Source organism: Eubalaena glacialis, chromosome 17 (genome assembly GCF_028564815.1).
Source record: "Eubalaena glacialis isolate mEubGla1 chromosome 17, mEubGla1.1.hap2.+ XY, whole genome shotgun sequence".
Taxonomy (NCBI): domain Eukaryota; kingdom Metazoa; phylum Chordata; class Mammalia; order Artiodactyla; family Balaenidae; genus Eubalaena; species Eubalaena glacialis.
In genome coordinates, this window is record NC_083732.1 from 70,980,100 (window position 1) to 70,999,479 (window position 19,380).

Sequence of the window (19,380 nt, forward strand, 5' to 3'; positions counted from 1 at the left end):
TATCTATTTTATATATAGTAGTGGTTATCTATTTTATATATAGTAGTATTTTATATATAGTAGTAGTAGTTGGTTATCTATTTTATATATAGTATAGTAGTGCTAATCCCAAACTCCTAATTTATCCCTCCACCCCCCCCCCTTTTGTATACGAGCCACGTGCCTGGCACTGTGCAAAGCACTTTATATGTACATAACCTTTGCAACATTTAATCCCCATTTGATCTTCCAAGAGTGTAACAAAGAAAGCATTTTTTTTTAAACATCTTTATTGTAGTATCATTGCTTTACAATGGTGTGTTAGTTTCTGCTTTATAACAAAGTGAATCAGTTATACATATACATATGTTCCCATATCTCTTCCCTCTTGCATCTCCCTCCCTCCCACACTCCCTACCCCACCCCTCTAGGTGGTCACAAAGCACCGAGCTGATCTCCCTGTGCTATGCGGCTGCTTCCCACTAGCTATCTATTTTAAATTTGGTAGTGTATATATGTCCATGCCACTCTCTCACCCTGTCACATCTTACCCCTCCCCCTCCCCATATCCTCAAGTCCGTTCTCTAGTAGGTCTGTGTCTTTATTCCCATCTTGCCACTAGGTTCTTCATGACCTTTTTTTTTTTCCCCTTAGATTCCATATATATGTGTTAGCATACTGTATTTGTTTTTCTCTTTCTGACTTACTTCACTCTGTATGACAGACTCTAACTCCATCCACCTCACTAGAAATACCTCCATTTCATTTCTTTTTATGGCTGAGTAATATTCCATTGTATATATGTGCCACATCTTCTTTATCCATTCATCCGATGATGGACACTTAGGTTGCTTCCATGTCCTGGCTATTGTAAATAGAGCTGCAGTGAACATTTTGGTACATGACTCTTTTTGACAAAGAAAGCATTTTAATTCTCATTTTGTAGTTGAAGAAATGCAAGCTTGGAGAGATCAAGTAACAGAGTTGGTATATGATAAGCTGGGGTTCTAGCTCAAGTGTGTCTGACTCCAGAGCCTCAGCACCTCTGTCTCTTAGTCCCCTTTGGGTCTGTTTTCCCCCTAAAGCCACATGACTCACTCCCTCACTTCATGTCTCTGCTCATTTTCACTCTATCCGTCCTGGATAAAACAGTAATGCCCTCTCTCACCCCCATGCTTCCTATCTGCCACATCCTGCTTTGGTTAGCACTGTAGCACCCAATCCCAATTGGCACTTTATATTTACTTGTTTATTTCTGGATTGTTCATCTTCACTGAAACAGAAGCTTCATTAGTCAGGAGCTGCTGTATCTCCCACCCCCAGAGTGCTATTTGGGGCACATCATGTATGTTCAATAAATATTCATTGTTGAATGAATAAATGAATTAATTGAGGTAAATGAAACAGAAGTAAGTCACAGGAAACTTAATATTAAGAAAACTTTACTTACAAATGTCATTATTTTTAGATTTGCTCTGAATGTTTTCAGGTGTATCTCATCTTTGTAATGTTTGGAATGTTCTATGAGCCATTGTTTCCCCTCGGAAGAACTGGGAAACCTCAGTCCATACATTGGGCTTTTCTCGCTATTTAATTTCACTTGGTTCGTTGCAAATGTACCAAGAAAGTGAAGTTACTGTTTGCAGTTACTGTACAGTTGAGAGAGGAAGAAGGCGTCAGAAGCCATCAGCTGCACTATCCTTTTACGCCACAAGATGGCGCTCCTATCCTACAGACATTAGCTTGTATTTCCCGCTCCCCAACCCCCCAGCTTGTTTCGCGGACCCTGCCTGGGTATTCTTTCTTTGTAATTTGTTTGTGTTTGTCTCTGCCTCTGCCTTTTCCTTGAAATTTTTGTTCTCCGTTTCTATTTCTCTTCTATCCTCTTTCTTTCCCTTCTATTTAGACCTTTATTTATTACCTGGGCAGTTTATTGTATAAATCTCTTGTTTAACATAAAAGGTGACTTTTATGTTTCTTGATCTTATGTTTAAAACCCACTCACTGGATGCACCATAATATAGATTATATACTTATTCCTCTAAGGAAAACCAATACCTAATTAAGTTGCTTCTGATGTCACTCATGTGACTGTTGACTGTTTTTTTTTTTTTCCTTTGTTAGGTCAATTTTGTAAGTTTTTGAAGGAGTGTTAAGGCTTAAAGTTATGAGGTCATTTGTCCCAAGTTCCTACAGGAAGAACCCGCTGACCTGAAGTCTACCCCACACTCCCTCTGCCTCACAGATGTCCTGCTCTCTGATTCCTTTAGTCAATCCTAATATTCAAGGGAGAAGTTTAAAAAGTAGATTAATGAAAAAGACAGAAGGAGATGATTACTGACAACTGAGACAAAACCAAAACATGTAGGTCAGCTGCTGTGATATGCTCCACTTTGGTACTGTAATGTCCATCCACTGTTTGTTTTTTGTTTGTTTCTCTTTACCAGCATCCCTTCCTTTGGGGAAATGTTCTTTACCACTTTTACATAATTATGGTAGGACCATTAGGACCCTCAATCCTGGGGCTTGGTCTCCTTCAATTTGAGAATGTGTAAGTGACTCAGACTGACTAATCAGACAAACTTTTCTGTGTGGGCTCTATGCCTCTTAAAATACTTTGTGTGTAGGTGGGGGCCATTAATATTAGTGTGATTGGGGTTTGTAAACACTTAGCTCCACAAGTAACTGTTTTCTTGATTGAATTAATTGAATACAAAGAGGAAATAACATTCTTTTCTGCTTACTGCTGCCTTCTTTGATGTGTCAGCTCTCTCTTCCCTGTCCCTTGATAACAGCTTGGAAAAAATCCCGTAGCTGCCAAGTCACTTTAACAGAAAGAAACAGTCTTATTTCAGGTATTGAAAAATATAGTCTGGTCCAAGTCAAGACTTCAATCTTATATCCTAATCAGAGTTGTTTCCCTTTTCCCTCCATCAAGCTCAGACTTGCTCTGTGGTCCACAGTCATATGACTGGTAGATGCACCCCGCCCTCGACTCTGCTGCCTATCAGGTTCTCTTCTTTCTTCTCCAGTTGTTGGGTCCAGGAGGAGCAGATGGGGAAGAGCAGGAGGGTGTCACATGCTTGGTGCTATTTTAACCTGACCTTCCTAAGATGGCTTTATCAGAGACACCCCATGGGTTTTCAGATCCTTGACATGAGCAACGCATGATCCGATTGTCTCTGAAGTGGGTTCATCCATCTTGTTCTTTGTTCTCCGGGGTCCAGTCCCTGTCTCTGGACTTTTCAGCAGATTAATAATTGCTTCTTCCATCTTGCCTTTGTTCTCTCGGTTTCAAGATGTTTCAGGACTTCCCAGGGTGGTCAGTGATTTTTGATAGCTATTTTTTTTTTCTTTTTAAATTTTATTTGTTTTTTTATACAGTAGGTTCTTACTAGTCATCAATTTTATACACATCAGTGTATACATGTCAATCCCAATCGCCCAATTCATCACACCACCATCCCCAAACCCCCGAGGCTTTCCCCCCTTGGTGTCCATACGTTTGTTCTCTACATCTGTGTCTCAACTTCTGCCCTGCAAACCGGTTCATCTGTACCATTTTTCTAGGTTCCACATACATGCGTTAATATACGATATCTGTTTTTCTCTTTCTGACTTAACTTCACTCTGTATGACAGTCTCTAGATCCATCCATGTCTCAACAGATGACCCAATTTTGTTCCTTTTTATGGCTGAGTAATATTCCATCGTATATATGTACCACAACTTCTTTATCCATTCGTCTGTCGATGGGCATTTAGGTTGCTTCCATGACCTGGCTATTGTAAATAGTGCTGCAATGAACATTGGGGTGCATGTGTCTTTTTGAATTATGGTTTTCTCTGGGTATATGCCCAGTAGTGGGATTGCTGGGTCATATGGTAATTCTATTTTTAGTTTTTTAAGTAATCTCCATACTGTTCTCCGTAGTGGCTGTATCAATCTACATTCCCACCAGCAGTGCAAGAGGGTTCCCTTTTCTCCACACCCTCTCCAGCATTTGCTGTTTTTAGATTTTCTGATGATGCCCATTCTAACTGGTGTGAGGTGATACCTCATTGTAGTTTTGATTTGCATTTCTCTAATAATTAGTGATGTTGAGCATCTTTTCATGTGCTTCTTGGCCATCTGTATGTCTTCTTTGGAGAAATGTCTATTTAGGTCTTCTGCTCATTTTTGGATTGGGTTGTTTGTTTCTTTAATATTGAGCTGCATGAGCTGTTTATATATTTTGGAGATTAATCTTTTGTCTGATGATTCATTTGCAAATATTTTCTCCCATTCTGAGAGTTGTCTTTTCGTCTTGTTTATGGTTTCCTTTGCTGTGCAAAAGCTTTGAAGTTTCATTAGGTCCCATTTGTTTATTTTTGTTTTTATTTCCATTACTCAGGGAGGTGGATCAAAAAAGATCTTGCTGTGATTTATGTCAAAGAGTGTTCTTCCTATGTTTTCCTCTAAGAGTTTTATAGTGTCTGGCCTTACATTTAGGTCTCGAATCCATTTTGAGTTTATTTTTGTGTATGGTGTTAGGGAGTGTTCTAATTTCATTCTTTTACATGTAGCTGTCCAGTTTTCCCATCACCACTTATTGAAGAGACTGTCTTTTCTCCATTGTATATCCTTGCCTCCTTTGTCATAGATTAGTTGACCATAGGTGCGTGGGTTTATCTCTGGGCTTTCTATCTTGTTCCATTGATCTATGTTTCTGTTTTTGTGCCAGTACCATATTGTCTTGATTACTGTAGCTTTGTAGTATAGTTTGAAGTCAGGGAGTCTGATTCCTCCCGCTCCATTATTTTCCCTCAAGACTGCTTTGGCTATTCAGGGTCTTTTGTTTCTCCATACAAATGTTAAGATTTTTTGTTCTAGTTCTGTAAAAAATGCCACTGGTAATTTGATAGGGATTGCATTGAATCTGTAGATTGCTTTGGGTAGTATAGTCATTTTCACAATATTGATTCTTCCAATCCAAGAACATGGTATATCTCTCCATCTGTTTGTATCATCTTTAATTTCTTTCATCAGTGTCTTATAGTTTTCTGCATACAGGTCTTTTGTCTCCCTAGGTAGGTTTATTCCTAGGTATTTTATTCTTTTTGTTGCAACGGTAAATGGGAGTATTTCCTTAATTTGTCTTTCAGATTTTTCATCATTAGTGGATAGCTATTTAAAAAATTTTTTTTATTGAAGTAGAGTTGATTTACAACATTGTGCCAATCACTGCTGCACAGCAAAGTGACATAAAATCTTTTGGCTTAAAGTGTGTCCTTATCATTTTCAAATCTCCACCTCCCTTTATGCTATTTGAACCTAATTCAAAATGACTTCTCTGTTGGAATGAACAGACTAGGTAGGTTTTAATGAATGATGTAACTTTTTTTTTTGAGTTTCCATATTACACAACTGATCACATCACTGTGCTATTTTATAGTTGACTGTATAAACACTACTTTTGTGAGGTTTTTGTGGGTTTCTTTTTTGTGTTCTGTCAGATCTTGACATCAAGATCAGTGATTTTTCAGCCTCTGTATAGCCGTATAATCCCATTATAACATGATTTAATTACACCGACTGTTTTAACTGTGGGTGAAATTATTATGATTTTCATTATTATACCAAAAATCTGACAAAGAGTAATTTTCCTATAGCAGCTAGGTTGGGTTCTGTTCCCCTACTGGAGTCATAAAAGACCCTCTAGGCCAACTAGACACTTTGGACTTGCATTGTGTTCAAGTTTTCTTTTTTTTTATTTTTAAATTAATTAATTAATTAATTTATGGCTGTGTTGGGTCTTCGTTGCTGTGCACAGGCTTTCTCTAGTTGTGGTGAGTGGGGGCTACTCTTCGTTGGGGTGCGTGGGCTTCTCATTGCGGTGGCTTCTTTTGTTGTGGAGCACAGGCTCTAGGAGTGCAGGCTCAGTAGTTGTGGCTCGCGGGCTGAGTTGCTCCACGGCACGTGGGACCTTCCCGGACGAGGGATCGAACCCGTGTCCCCTGCATCGGCAGGCAGATTCTTAATCACTGTGCCACCAGGGAAGTCCCGCATTGTGTTCAAGTTTAATTACTGGGTTTAAATTGTCTTTTTTAAAGATTGGGCCTATGGTAAAATATCAATAACATGATTGGGTAAACAGGGGACTAGCTAATCATCTGATTGTTACTTTAAGAGTTTGGCAATTTTTTCCACTAAAATGACTGATTTTTGGACAGGTTATTTTAGAGTCAGCCTGACTCGGCCCGTGTGACCCTTCTAACTCCAGGACTCTAACTGCTCTCCTAATGGGATGCCAGTAATGCCTTGGGCACACCACCTGCCCCAGCATCAGCTGCTGTTCAAATGGCTCTGTGCTCCCAGACGCTGCACCAGGTAAATTACCAGCTTCCTGTCCACAAGGTGCTGCTCTGTGCAAGCCAATACCAGCACCTGGAGGCTTGTACAGACGCTGCTGCAAAATGTTGGAAATCCCACGTAAAAGTAGCACTTTCCTTTTTTTTTTTTTTTAATGCATGTATATAAACCTCTAACAGTTTACTACCTCTTAGGGTTTGAAACCCCAAAGACAAACAATATTTCTTTGCCCAATTTACCATGCCTTATAAACTTAGTGGGGAGGGAGACCCAGGAATTAAAGATAACATATGAAGTTACATACAATGTCATGTAACAGTGAACTGCAGGATTCACTGGAATTGCTCGGAACACGGGATGTTGTGCATTCCAAACTCTGCTAAACCAGGAGGCTTAGAGAGACCGTACTGGAATTCAGGGGTGCAAGATCCATGATTACACCTTAAAGATAAGACAACTCTTGACTTGGAAACTACTTAGCAGTCTGGTTCGCTCCTTTCAGTTCAAAGCAATTCAATTCCATTCTGTTTCATTCAATTCAATTTAGTGGATCCATTTTCATGGGTGTTTATGGCCCACTGTTTCTGTGCCGGGCACTGAGGGGGATGCAAAGAAATGTAGAGGTAGGAAAACCTCTGCTGGTGCTGGTACCACTCCAAATCTACCCTCCCTTCTTCTCCACCCTGCTCTGCACCCTGGAAACCTGGTTTAGATGGACCACATCACTGTACTTCCTTGTCCTGTGGCTTTGGATTTGTTCAGGCAATGGAAGACACCAACAGGAGATGGGGGTGGAGAGGAGGGAGAAGTTCGGGTATTCATTCCCTGACTCCCTGCTGAATTGCAGGTTCATATCAGCTTTGCTTCTGCTCAGGTATCCTCTGTGCAGCCCTATCTCTGAGTAGATCCTGACCGAGGCTCCCTCCTGTTCCCCTTTGTGCCTTGGGGTGGTAAATGCTTCCTTAGGTACATGTCTTAGGATGCTGTTCCACCCTTGCTGCTTTCCTTAGGCTGTGCCCACAGTTTGGAAAAAATACACCTTTTATTCAATTCTTCTTGGTTATTCAGCTTGTGTCCTGCAGAGAACCATGCCAGATACCCTTAAGCAGCCTTCAATCCAAGTTTAGGAATTCGTTTATAGTTAAATCCTCATTATGTATTTATTATTCTGGGTTAAGTGACTAGGTGCTAGGTCTTGAGGATATAAATCCCTGTAAATGTGGCAGATGCAATTCTAACTCTCAGCAGAACCATGGCCTATGAGAGGGCACAGGAATTAAATCAGTGATCGCAAAATAGTATAATGAGTGTATGAAAGTGATGAAAGGGTCCATGGGGACCTTGCCTTGTCTCAGGAGGGGGATCTCCCTGAGGGATTGTAATAGATTAGACTGCAATCTGAAGAATGGGCAGACACTGATTAGGTGAAGGGGGAGGCAGATGTGATAGGACTGGGCATGGCGAGAGTACGTTGGAAAAAGGGAACACGTGTGTGGAGACCTAATGGGGAGAGTGCGGCTCGTTGGAGATGGGTGAACATTCAGTGCAGCTAAGATGGGAGAGGAAGTGGAGGAGCAAATGAAGGTAGACACTAAGGAGAGACCAGATGCCATTTCACAGCCCCGTGAGTAGCTTTGGAGCTTACCCTCAGGGTGCGGGAAATCACTGAAAGGTTTTTAAGCAATTGGGTGTGGGTTTTAGGAGTCCTTGGGCTGCAGGGTGGAGAATGAGTTGGAGGAGAGTGGGAGGCAGGGAGCTGGAGGGTGAGAGCTCATGGGGACAGGAATGAAGAGAAATTGATGTGTCCAGAGGCATTTAGTTGCCTTCTCTGTATTCTAAGTCTTTCTCCGCTCCCCATGATGGGTAAGCCCCAGAGACCTCTATCCTGAATGGCTTAGTTGCTCGGATAGAAGCCTCAGAAACAAAAGGCTCTGGGAACATCAGAGTGGCAGAGAGGAGAAAGGGTGCAGAAGAAGTGGGTGTACAGGCTGATCTTGCAAACCAGGGAGCCATGTGAAGAGGGCTCTGCGGGGTCCACCAGGGGAGCCTCCTGGGCTCCTTGCCCCTCAGAGAGGAAAAGCTGGGTCCATAAGAAGGAGAGCAGGGGGTATCTCAGGAGCACCACGTCCTTCCCCACCTCAACCTAGAAAGAGCAAGTGCAGACCATGGCCCCCTCTCCATCTGAGGGCCTCTAAGCTGGGGCAGTGCCTGGAGTTGGAGCAGGAGAGAGCCGCAAAGCAGAGAACAAATTCTGTTTTAAAATGAAAAGACTGAGTTTCCAAATCACTGAAACAATCCAGAAATTATGGACTCTGCCTAGGGTATCAACATGCGAGGGAAAAGGGAGATTTGACAAAATAAGATAAGAATGAAATGATTTCTTATTTATGCCCCATTGAGTTTAAAATTCTCAATAAACACACACACGAATACATACAAACTTAAATGTGCAAAATTAAAAAAATCATTTATGTGTATGTATATATATATATATACATGTGTGTATGTATAGCAATATATGTGTTTATATGTATGTACATACACACACATTGTCCTGTAGATACTCACTGTAAAATTTTGGAAAATATAGACATGTATAAACAAAGACGATGAAAATCATCCTATCACCTAATAACTGCCTTGTGTTTTATCATATAAATGTAATGTATTTTTAAAACACTTCCCCACGGAGACAAGTTATAATGACATTGTTTAAGGTGTTTGTTACATATTATTAAAGTGTTTGCTACAGAATTACTCAGTGCATTCAGTGTTGTAATAGTATTGATACAACTAAAAAACTTTTGTCAATATGGTGTGTGAAAATAGAAACTCATAGTTTATTTAATTTGTATTTCTTTTATTATTAGAGAACCTGTATTTTTAAATTAGATGTATTCTTCCCCTATCTATTACTTCCGTGATTTGACTGTACGACTGTTGAGTATATTTTTATATTGAAGTGTTGATTAATTAATTTTTATTTTAGAAGAAATATGTATATACTAAGACTATTTATCTTGCATAATGTATTTTGGAAATATTTTTCCTGTTTGTCTTTGGATTCAATTCATAGTACTTTTTGTGCTACAGATGTTTTTAATTGGTATGCAGTCAAATATATCAATAATGTCCTTTAAGATGCTTCCTTTGTTTAGCTTAGAAAGGCTTTCCCCACCCTGAGATCAGAAAAATCTTGCCTATATTTTATTCTACTTGGTTTATTGCTTCATTTTTAAACATTGAACTCTTTAATCTACCTTGAATTTATGTTGATATATGTTCAGTGGCAGAAATTTACCCCTCCCTCCCATAGTTAAACCGTTTATTATCAAGCAACATTTATTAAAAGTGTTTTCTGATTTAAGTCCATTAAGGGTATGTTTCTTCCCCCATTGTAGAGGATGGATATGATGTGAGGTAAAGAACATAGACTTGGCATTCCAAACGATCTGGTCTTGCATCATCTTGCTTTTCTAATTTGTTAGCTGAGACACAAGACAATTTACTTGAAATTCTCATTTACTTCACAGTGTTAAATAAGCCTAATAGTATCCCAGATGGCTATGAAGAGGATTCAGTGAGATAAGGGGTCTATAATACTTCATTAGTAAGTGTTAAAGCATTTGGTTTTATGCTTTTGTGTGTTGTTTACTTAAAAGCATTCTGGGCTGGAGCCAGAAAATCTGAGGACTTTTACAATGCCATTCTTTTTCTAAGCACCTCATTTCACTTTTTTCTGTGTTCAATAGCTATTTATGTCACAGAGTTGGAGAGCTGTTTGTTTTATTTTAGTCTCAGTTGAGAATGATTCTCTCTTTCTCTATCCCTCTCCACACACACACACACACGCACACGCACGTGTATATATGAGTGTGTACTTATATATATGCACATGCTGTGTGTGTGTGTGTGTGTGTGGAGAGAGAGAGAGTACTTTAAAGGCTGGGAAGTGCCACACAAGTATAATGTACATTTACAAAGATTTCCCTGAAGATTGGAAGCATAGACCATCTTTAGAGACCAGTTATATCCTTGAGCTGGCTTTATTAAACTGAGAAAAAAATGAACCTATTATGCAGCTGCTTGGTTTCAAGTATCAGAAACTGACTCTGGTTAACTGATGCAAAGACGGAATTTATTGGAAGGATGCGGAGTTACTCATGGAACAGAAGGGAGGCTGATGAACAGGACAACAGCATGCGTCTGTGTGTGCTGGGGCCAGTAGAAGGTGGATAAGTGGACTCTTTAGAACAGGAACTGATAATGTGTCTTCCCCTAAACAGTCCTCTTCCTCAAGAAAAAAATCTGTGTTCAGTTTTTTTAATCATCCTGCTGAAGAGTAAAATTTGGGGGAGGGAAGGTATGTGGCCCCAGCTTATGTCATGTGCTCACCCATTGGTTAGAGATGGGCAGGGTGATTCGTTGCCAGTTGCCAGTCTGTGTCTAGAGAGGGTAGAGGGAACTCCTTAAAAGGCTATTGGGGTGACATTCGTATAAGAAGAAGGATATGATTATTGGGTAGCCTACATACAATAAATGTCACAAAGCACCCTCAGGCCTGTTTTCCTGCTCTAGCTTTAGGCTGGCCCAACAGAGAGAAGCAATCAGGAGAGGAGACCTAGAATGGAAGCCAAAAAGCTCTTAACCTAGCTTATCTAACGAAGTTCCAGCCCTAGGATGTAGCCAGCATTGCCCTTGACCCTGACGCAACAACACACTGCCTCTTCAAGAAGGTAGAGTATAGGTAGAGGCATCTGTGATGCTGATGCTGTGAGGCCCATGAGGTCCAAGCTGAAGGAAGGTTGGGTATTGGGATACTGTAGCCTAGGACCATGGCTGCAAGCAAGTGTCAAATTCCCTACGTCTGAGAAATGGCAGAGAGGGAACACAGTTGATTGCTGTCTTAGTCTTAAGACTCAAGACTTTTCTGCTTCAGCATAGTTAAATCTCCTTAAGTCTGTTTCTAAAGAGAAGAAAAGAAATGGAAACAGGAATTCATAAGGCTGCACCTTTCCCCTTGTGCGTATTCCCCCGGGAAGGTGATCCATTAGAAACAGAGGCAGACATGCCAAGAGCAATAAAGGGGCAGGCTCTGTGGGCTAAGCAGACTGTAGTTAAAGGCTTTCCCTGAGAATCCTGCTCATTCATTAATTCTAGCCTTGGAAGTGGGCCAAGCTGTGTGGTTTCACCACAGCAAGGGGCAAGATCCTAATGATTAAATGCTCTTTGTTGCCTTGCATTTCACTTTTTCTGGTAATGCACTTTGAAGAATGGAAAATTGAGTTTTCAATACTTGGTTGTTTGTTGAAGCTAAATCTAGAGGTAATTGAAGCCAGTTGAAAGCTGAGGGGAACAGCCAAGGTAAAGCTTCGAGCACAGGGGAGACTGGAGGACTCAAGTTTGGGGCCTCAGTGTGTCATGCTCTCGCCTTCTGTGCCATTTCTCCCTCTTTCTTGTGTTGGAAACTGTAGTGAAATTCGTGTTTGGAGAATCAGGTTATTCATTGGAGAATAAATTCCTTTCAACATTCTCTTTGGATACATACTTTAGTGTGTACAGAAGACTTAGGACCAGAGTAATAAGAAATGGTTTCTCAGTGGACGGTCAAGTGTCATCATTCTTTGCTTAAAAATCGTAAGCGGGCTTCCCTGGTGGCGCAGTGGTTGGGAATCTGCCTGCCGGTGCAGGGGACGCGGGTTCGAGCCCTGGTCTGGGAGGATCCCACATGCCGCGGAGCAACTGGGCCCGTGAGCCACAATTGCTGAGCCTGCGCGTCTGGAGCCTGTGCTCCGCAGCAAGAGAGGCCGCGATGGTGAGAGGCCCGCGCACCGCGATGAAGAGTGGCCCCCGCTTGCCGCAACTGGAGAAAGCCCTCGCACAGAAACGAAGACCCAACACAGCCATAAATAAATAAATAAACTAATTAATTAATTAATTAATTAATTAAAAAAAAAAATCTTAAGCAACTAGAGTATGCTTTTTACTTTTTCTGGATAGCTGACCAGACCTTAATTTAATTAAATTTGCATTCCTATTTGATCTCCAGGAGCACATGAGAGTCATCTTGAGGAGATAAAATGCTTCTGTTTGATGTTGACCAAGTAGATCAATAATTTGAGTATATGCAACACTTGGACTGGTTCTTGGCACTGAGTAGGTGATCTAAAAGTATTAACTAAATGAATGAATACGTTATGTTATGTTTCTTTTCTCAAACAACCCATAAACACAGAGGAAAAGTTCATTCAAACAATGGTGTGACTGAATAAGTCATTAAAATCTTTTAGTCTGGTCACTTTGTTAAAACAACGTTCTGATCTTCAGACTGGTTGTGTATGGAAGAGAGTGTGTGTATTTGTAGGTGAGAGATTATTGCTTATTTAGACCAAAGAGCCAGCCAGCAAGGGGTCTAGTTCCTACACCAATACCTACTGCAAGAAAAATGTCCCCACTTTCAACTTCTTTAGGTTGGCTTTGGCACTTGATTCAACTTGATTTCTGGCTAGGAGGGGAAGGAAGACTCTTTGGCAATGGCAGGACATTTCAGAGGAAAAGTTAGGCTTCTCTATTTTGCTCTTCATTCAATAGCTACATTTTGAATGTTTATAACACAGAAACCAATATATTGGACATCCCAGCCAGGAACCTACAGTAGATGTAGTTACCATTCAATACACACATACCTCGTTTTATTGTGTTTCACAGATATTGCGTTTTTTACAAATTAAGTGTTTGTGGCAGCCCTGAGTTGTCAGATGATGGTTAACATTCTTTAGCAATAAGTTGTTTTTAATTAAGGTACGTACATTTTTTTTTTAGACACAATGCTATTGCACACTTAACAGACTACTATAGTGGAAACGTAACTTTTATGTGCACTGGGAAACCAAAAAATTCATGTGACTTGCTTTATTGTAATATTCGCTTTATTGTGGTGGTCTGGAACCAAACTTGAAATATCTCCGTAGTGTGCCTATATATTCTTTGCAGACAGCTTTATTGAGATGTAATTTACATACCATACAATTCACCTGTTTTAAGTGTATAATTCAATGATTTTTAGCGTGCTTACAGAGTTACGCAGCCATCATCACAATAGAATTTTAGAATATTTTCATTACCTCCAAAAGAAACCTCGCACCAGTTTACTCCTCATCTCCCCGCCACTAGTCTTGGCAACCACTAATCTATAGATACTTCCAATCTCTGTAGACTTGCCTATTCTGGATATTCCATACAAATGGAATCACACATATACATACTGCCACATATAAAATAGATAACCAACAAGGACCTACTGTATAGCACAGGGAACTATACTCTATATTTTGTAATAAGCTATAAGGGAAAATAATATGAAAAAGAATATATATAAAACCTTTATATATATAACTGAATCACTGTGCCGTACACCTGAAAGTAACATGACATTGTAAATCAACTATTCTTCAGTTAAAAGAAAATGGAATCATACAATATGTGGTCTTTTGTATCTGGTTTCTTTCACTTAGCATATAGTTTTTGAGGTCCATCCATGTTATAGAATGTATTAGTACTTCATTTCTTTTTATTGCTGAATAGTATTTGATAGTGTTTATTCATTCATCAGTTGATGGACATTTGGGTTGTTTTCACATTTTGGATATTATGACTCAAGCTCCTACAAACATTTGTGTACATGTTTTTGTGTGGACATATGTTTTCATTTTGGGGGGAGTATTTACCTAGCAGTAGAGTTGCTGGATCACATAGCAATCCTATAGTTAACTTTTTGAGGAACTGCCAAACTGTTTTCCACAGTGATTGCATCATTTTACGTTTACATTGACCATGTCTTTATTTGAAGAAAAAATGAGAATCCGTTATAAGGCTTAAAGGATTTCTGTACTCACCGAAGACTTATTACGTTTATAAAATGTTTAGCACAGTGTCTGTCACATCAGATTTAATCCTCATAGTAAGCCTATAAAAGTGGTATTGTTATAAAGCTCATTTAAAGATAAGAATGCTGAGCAGTGGAGAAGTTCAGCGACTTGCCCAAGGCCACACAGAATGTGGGATTCTTAATATTTGTCTATCTGGCTCCAAAACTAAGCTTTTAACAACTGTACTATAAAGCCTTTTTCCCTCTTTTAGTTCTGGAGGTACAAATTAGCATCGCACTAATCACATGCTGGGTGAACAGGATAAACCTATTTGGGGGGATATACTTTCTGGAACCATGGGCCACCCTCGTGCTATAGGATGAGAGGCAGATTCTACCCACAGATTGATCATCATACTGTAGTGATTGATGGGCTCAAGATATTAGAAAGAGGAAATTTCTGTCTGATCCATTATGCAGGCCCTAAATCTAAGAAAATAAATAGGAAAATAAAATGCCTTCTTACCTTACACAATCCAGTGAGTGCTTACCAAGCATTATGCTGAGTGATCACATCAGTTACCCTCAGTCCTTTAATCTCCACAGCAACACTCTAAAACAGTCACTGGATTTGTCCCCATTCTACAGATTGGGAAATACTGGCTTAGAGAAAGTAAATCCCTTTGCCCTTGTTGCACAGCTAGCAGGAGTGACAGAACTGGAATTTAAGCATATGCAACTTGGCTCCAATGCCTGGGCTTGTAAGCACAATGCCATGAAATCCTTTCAGAAGTAGCAACCACTGTGAAATTTACTCTGATATGAGGCTCCACTGTAAAAAATTGGTCTGTGGTTACTTTGAAAATAGAGGTTTTTAAATCTATGTCCAGTAAATATAATTTTAGTTTTCAACTTCAAAGTAGTATATGAATAGAATTATAGCTTTTTATTCTTGACAGATGTCACCATTTGATGGTAAACTTTTAGGGAGAAATGTTGTGTTCCAAAAGCTGCAAGGACATTAAATCTTTGGGTCAAAAGCCAAAACCTTTTTCTCTCAGTAGGGTGTTTTATTGTGGAATTCCTGGATAACCCATAGCAAGGATTATCTAGAAAGTGAGATAATCTAGAGACAGCATCATACAGGCCAAAATAACAGCCCATAGGTTGTCTTGCCAGCAAAGGCTGGCATCCTGGGGGACAGCTCAATTCTGCTCCTGGGATAACTGGTAGAAGACATCCTTTGAGGCTGATCTCAGAACTTGGCTTTAGGGTTGCACGCAGAGTTGGAAGGGTCCTGGGAAGTTGTCAGGATCAGGGAAAGGGGTGAGCAGGTTCTGATCAAACACACACTCTAAAGTGGGATTATTATAAAGCCCATTTAAAGATAAGAATGTTGAGCAGTGGAGAAGTTCAGTGACTTGCCCAAGGTCACACAGAACAAGCTGTTTGATCCTTCTGGGTCACGTTTTGTCTATCAAATAATAGGACTCACTTCATAGAGTTGTTTTGAGGATGAAGTGATTTGAAACATGGACAGCATAGGGGCAATAATGAGCTCTTGGCTGGCTTTGTGATTACCAGTGTTTAGAAGCATGGACTCTGGAGACAGACAGACCTGGATTGGAATCATGCCTTTGGTACTTACTTTTTGTCTAGAGAAGACTGAAGACACAAACATTTGTGCTTCCATTCCATAAGACAGAATTATGCGCAGGAGGTGGCTGCCCAGCCAGGGTCTACATTCCCCATTTCTCCCTGGAGTTAAGAGTGACCACGTGTCTAAATTCTAGACTATGGAAAATTAGCAGAAGGGATGTGCACCACTTTCAGGTCTGGACCACTAAATCTCCCATGTACCCTTCTAAATCCTCTTTCTCCTCCCTATTTTATTAGAATATACATGTTGACAGAGCTTCTGGCAACCTGTGTCTCTGCCTTCCTGTTCGCCTACTCAGTATTATTATGTAAGCAAGAATGAAACTTCTCTTGTGTTTGTGACATTACACAATTTCGAGTTTATTTGTTAGAGCAGTTACACTTGATATGTAACTTGGTTACACTTAAAGTTGGAGGAGGTTATCAAGAGGATGTGACTGCTGGTTGACCAGAGAGCTGGACCTGGGCAATCAGAGGCTCCTCACCACCTTCTCTGTCCTTGGAATACACATTCCACCCATAGTTCCCATAACTGGAGCCATTTCAAGGACTGAGCCTTGAGAGAGTTTAGGTATCGGGACTATCTGCCTGGTATATGTGACTGAAACTGGTTAAGGCCTCTATATAAACTTTTAAGATTTTGGAAGGCAGGTGCTGAGATCTACACATCTTGTAGCCACCCAAGACGAGCCTTGTATGTAGGTTCCCTTGATTATTACACCTGCCACCTACCAATCTGGAGGGCTCTGTCTCTTTCTTTGATCTCCCTTTGCCCTCCGTATATGGGGTCACTTTCAGATTTTACCCAGGAAGCTCCCGAGGTTGTGAACCAGCAATTGAATTCCTTCAGCCAGGAGGCAAGAAATGGGTCTTGGGATAGATGCACCCACAGGGGAAATCCCGAGTTGGCCAACAACCTCTATGTGGGGAGGGGTGGCCAGTATGTTGGATGTTTGTGGACCACTGAGCAGATATTGGGATGTCCCCAAAATGTTGGCTGGTTTGATGTGCTTGTTTGAGGAACTTCAAGAAGTTCTTTGCAGGAAGGCCAAGAAGGGAAATGCCTGGCTGGGCGGTGGGCTGACCTCCACTGTGGGCAGTTCTGTGGCCACTGATGCCCAACTAGAGGCTGAAGATCTTGTGAGAAGGTTGGAAGAAAAGCTGAGGTTGGAGAAGGACCTGCAGTGTCCAGTGCTCTGCTAGCTTTGGGCTGGCAGACAAGGTGGGAGAACAGGCTGATAAGTCAGAGACCTCAGTGTGCCATTTTGCAAAGCTAGGAGGGCGAAAGCTGCTTGGATTAAGGTCTGAGCCCTTGTGACACAGCCTGATTGGGATGCCAGGAGGTGGAATTCCTGGGAAAGTGAGGAGAACAAAGAGGAAGATGCTGTGCTGGCCCCATGCCATCTGATTTCTAACACAAAGGAAAGCAAAAGCACTCCAACAACCATGCCAGCCAGCAGGGCAGTCCCTAATTCAGGAAGTGTTCATGATGAGAGCATATACTCCTGCTGAGCTTATTGGCTTAGCTGCCAAGTTCCAGCAAAAGGCCAGGGAAAGTATCCAGGCATGGTTTAGTGCAGTTATGGGATACACTTGATATGTGACCTCGGGCAATTATTTATCTTTTCTGAACTTCAATCTGTAAATAGAAGGTAACTATACTTATTTTGCAATTTTGTTGTAAGGATTAAATGAGATCAAATATAGAATTTTCAGCATGGTCAGGTTATTATTATTACTATTATTATTTATATCCAAATTACATCCAAGAGCTGAAGTGTTAGAAGCCATTTAACAGTCCATTTACATGGCTGCTGTAAAAATTATTTTTCTCTCAATTGTGTGCTGGTCCAGAGCTCTGAAAGAACAATGGAGGGAAAGTGTAACTATCCCTGTTATCATTGTTACCCAGATTGAGATCCTTTCTGCCTAGAATCTAAATTCTATGAGGGCTGGGATTGGGTCTTGTCTCTCTTCCACAGCAGCTAGCTGAGTTTCTGGTATAAAGCAGGTGATTAACAAATGTTTCTTCGGCTTTCTTTATCTCCTAGTATTTATTGAGTATTTACTGTGTTCCCACCACCATGCATGTGTTCCATTTTCTTGCATTATCTTCAAACATAGCATCTCATGTGAGCCTCACAACAATGCTGTAAAGTGAGCTGTATTGTTTTCCTATTACAGAGCTAAAGTAATAAGGCATTGAGCAGTTAAGTTACATGTGGGTCACATAGCAATGATGGAAGAATTGGGATATGATTCTAGGTAATCTGGCTTCAGAGTCACTCTTCTGCCTCTTGTAGATAAATAATGTAATATTTAGCTCATTGAGTACGTATCATGTAAACGCTAAACTCCCTACATGTGTAAACTCATTTCATACTCATTGCAAAAACTGTACATTAGGTGAAATTGGGTTATTAAAAAATGCAAAAGGATGCCTTAGTGTGTGTGGTCTTTGGAAAAATACCCACATCAGAGGAAAAAATCTACCCATGAAAATTGGATAATCATATGGAGAAGAAAACTGGCTGTGCATCCTGTTACGAGAACTCTTAAATTCTCATTCATTCCTTCATCATTGAATGAGCACCTACTGTGTGTCAGGCGCTGAACTAGATGCTGAAGATAAAACAAAGAAGAAGTCAGTCCCTGCCCTGAAGGTCTTTTCTTTCTAGTGGGAGAGGGACACATATACACCTAGTGAACCTAAGGTATATCTGAGCCAGAGCCAGCTGAATTCCTTATGCCAGAACAGGTGGACTTAACATGGCCAGTTTGCACCATCAGAAGCAGCCTAGTAGGAGGTAACCACTGTGCTTATACATAAGATGGATGATTTATGAGTGTTTTTTTTGTTGTTAGGGGCAGAGAAGCAAGAAAAACAAATGTGATTTACAAGTATTTGTTGGGTTCACTTATTTTAACATTTCCCATATGCTCAGAAGACAGCATACATGGAATATATTTTCTTGGTTACCTACTGAAGGCTCTGGCAGGTTTCCCTATTTATTCCTTGTTATGATGTCTGCTAATATTTGTTATACGTTTATGCAAAAACTGACAACAACAAAACACATACACACAAGGATGACAATTCAAGTGGTTTCTAATCCACATTTTTCTGGGAGTATATTTGCTATAAGGAAGCAAATTAATTCTGTAGGATTAAAAATTGCAGACCACTAAGGTCTGTAGCACTGCTAATAAGATCTTCGATTTCTAGAGCACTTTGGAGCCCCTCAAGGCTTGCTGTGTACTTGTTCATCTCCTGCCCCATATAATGATTTGGGGAAGTTTGCAAAGCAAATAAAATTATGTTCATTTTCAAGGAAACAAAGTCTCAGAGAAGCTAAATTACTTGTCTCAGATCAGACTAATAGTAAGTTGCAGAATCATGATTTGAACCAAAATCTTTCTATACAACTTTGTTCCAATGCTGCAGTTATATTGATTTGAATTATGGCCAGAAACCAGTGTTTTAATAATTGTCATCTATTTTTGTATCAAAAATTTTACGATTT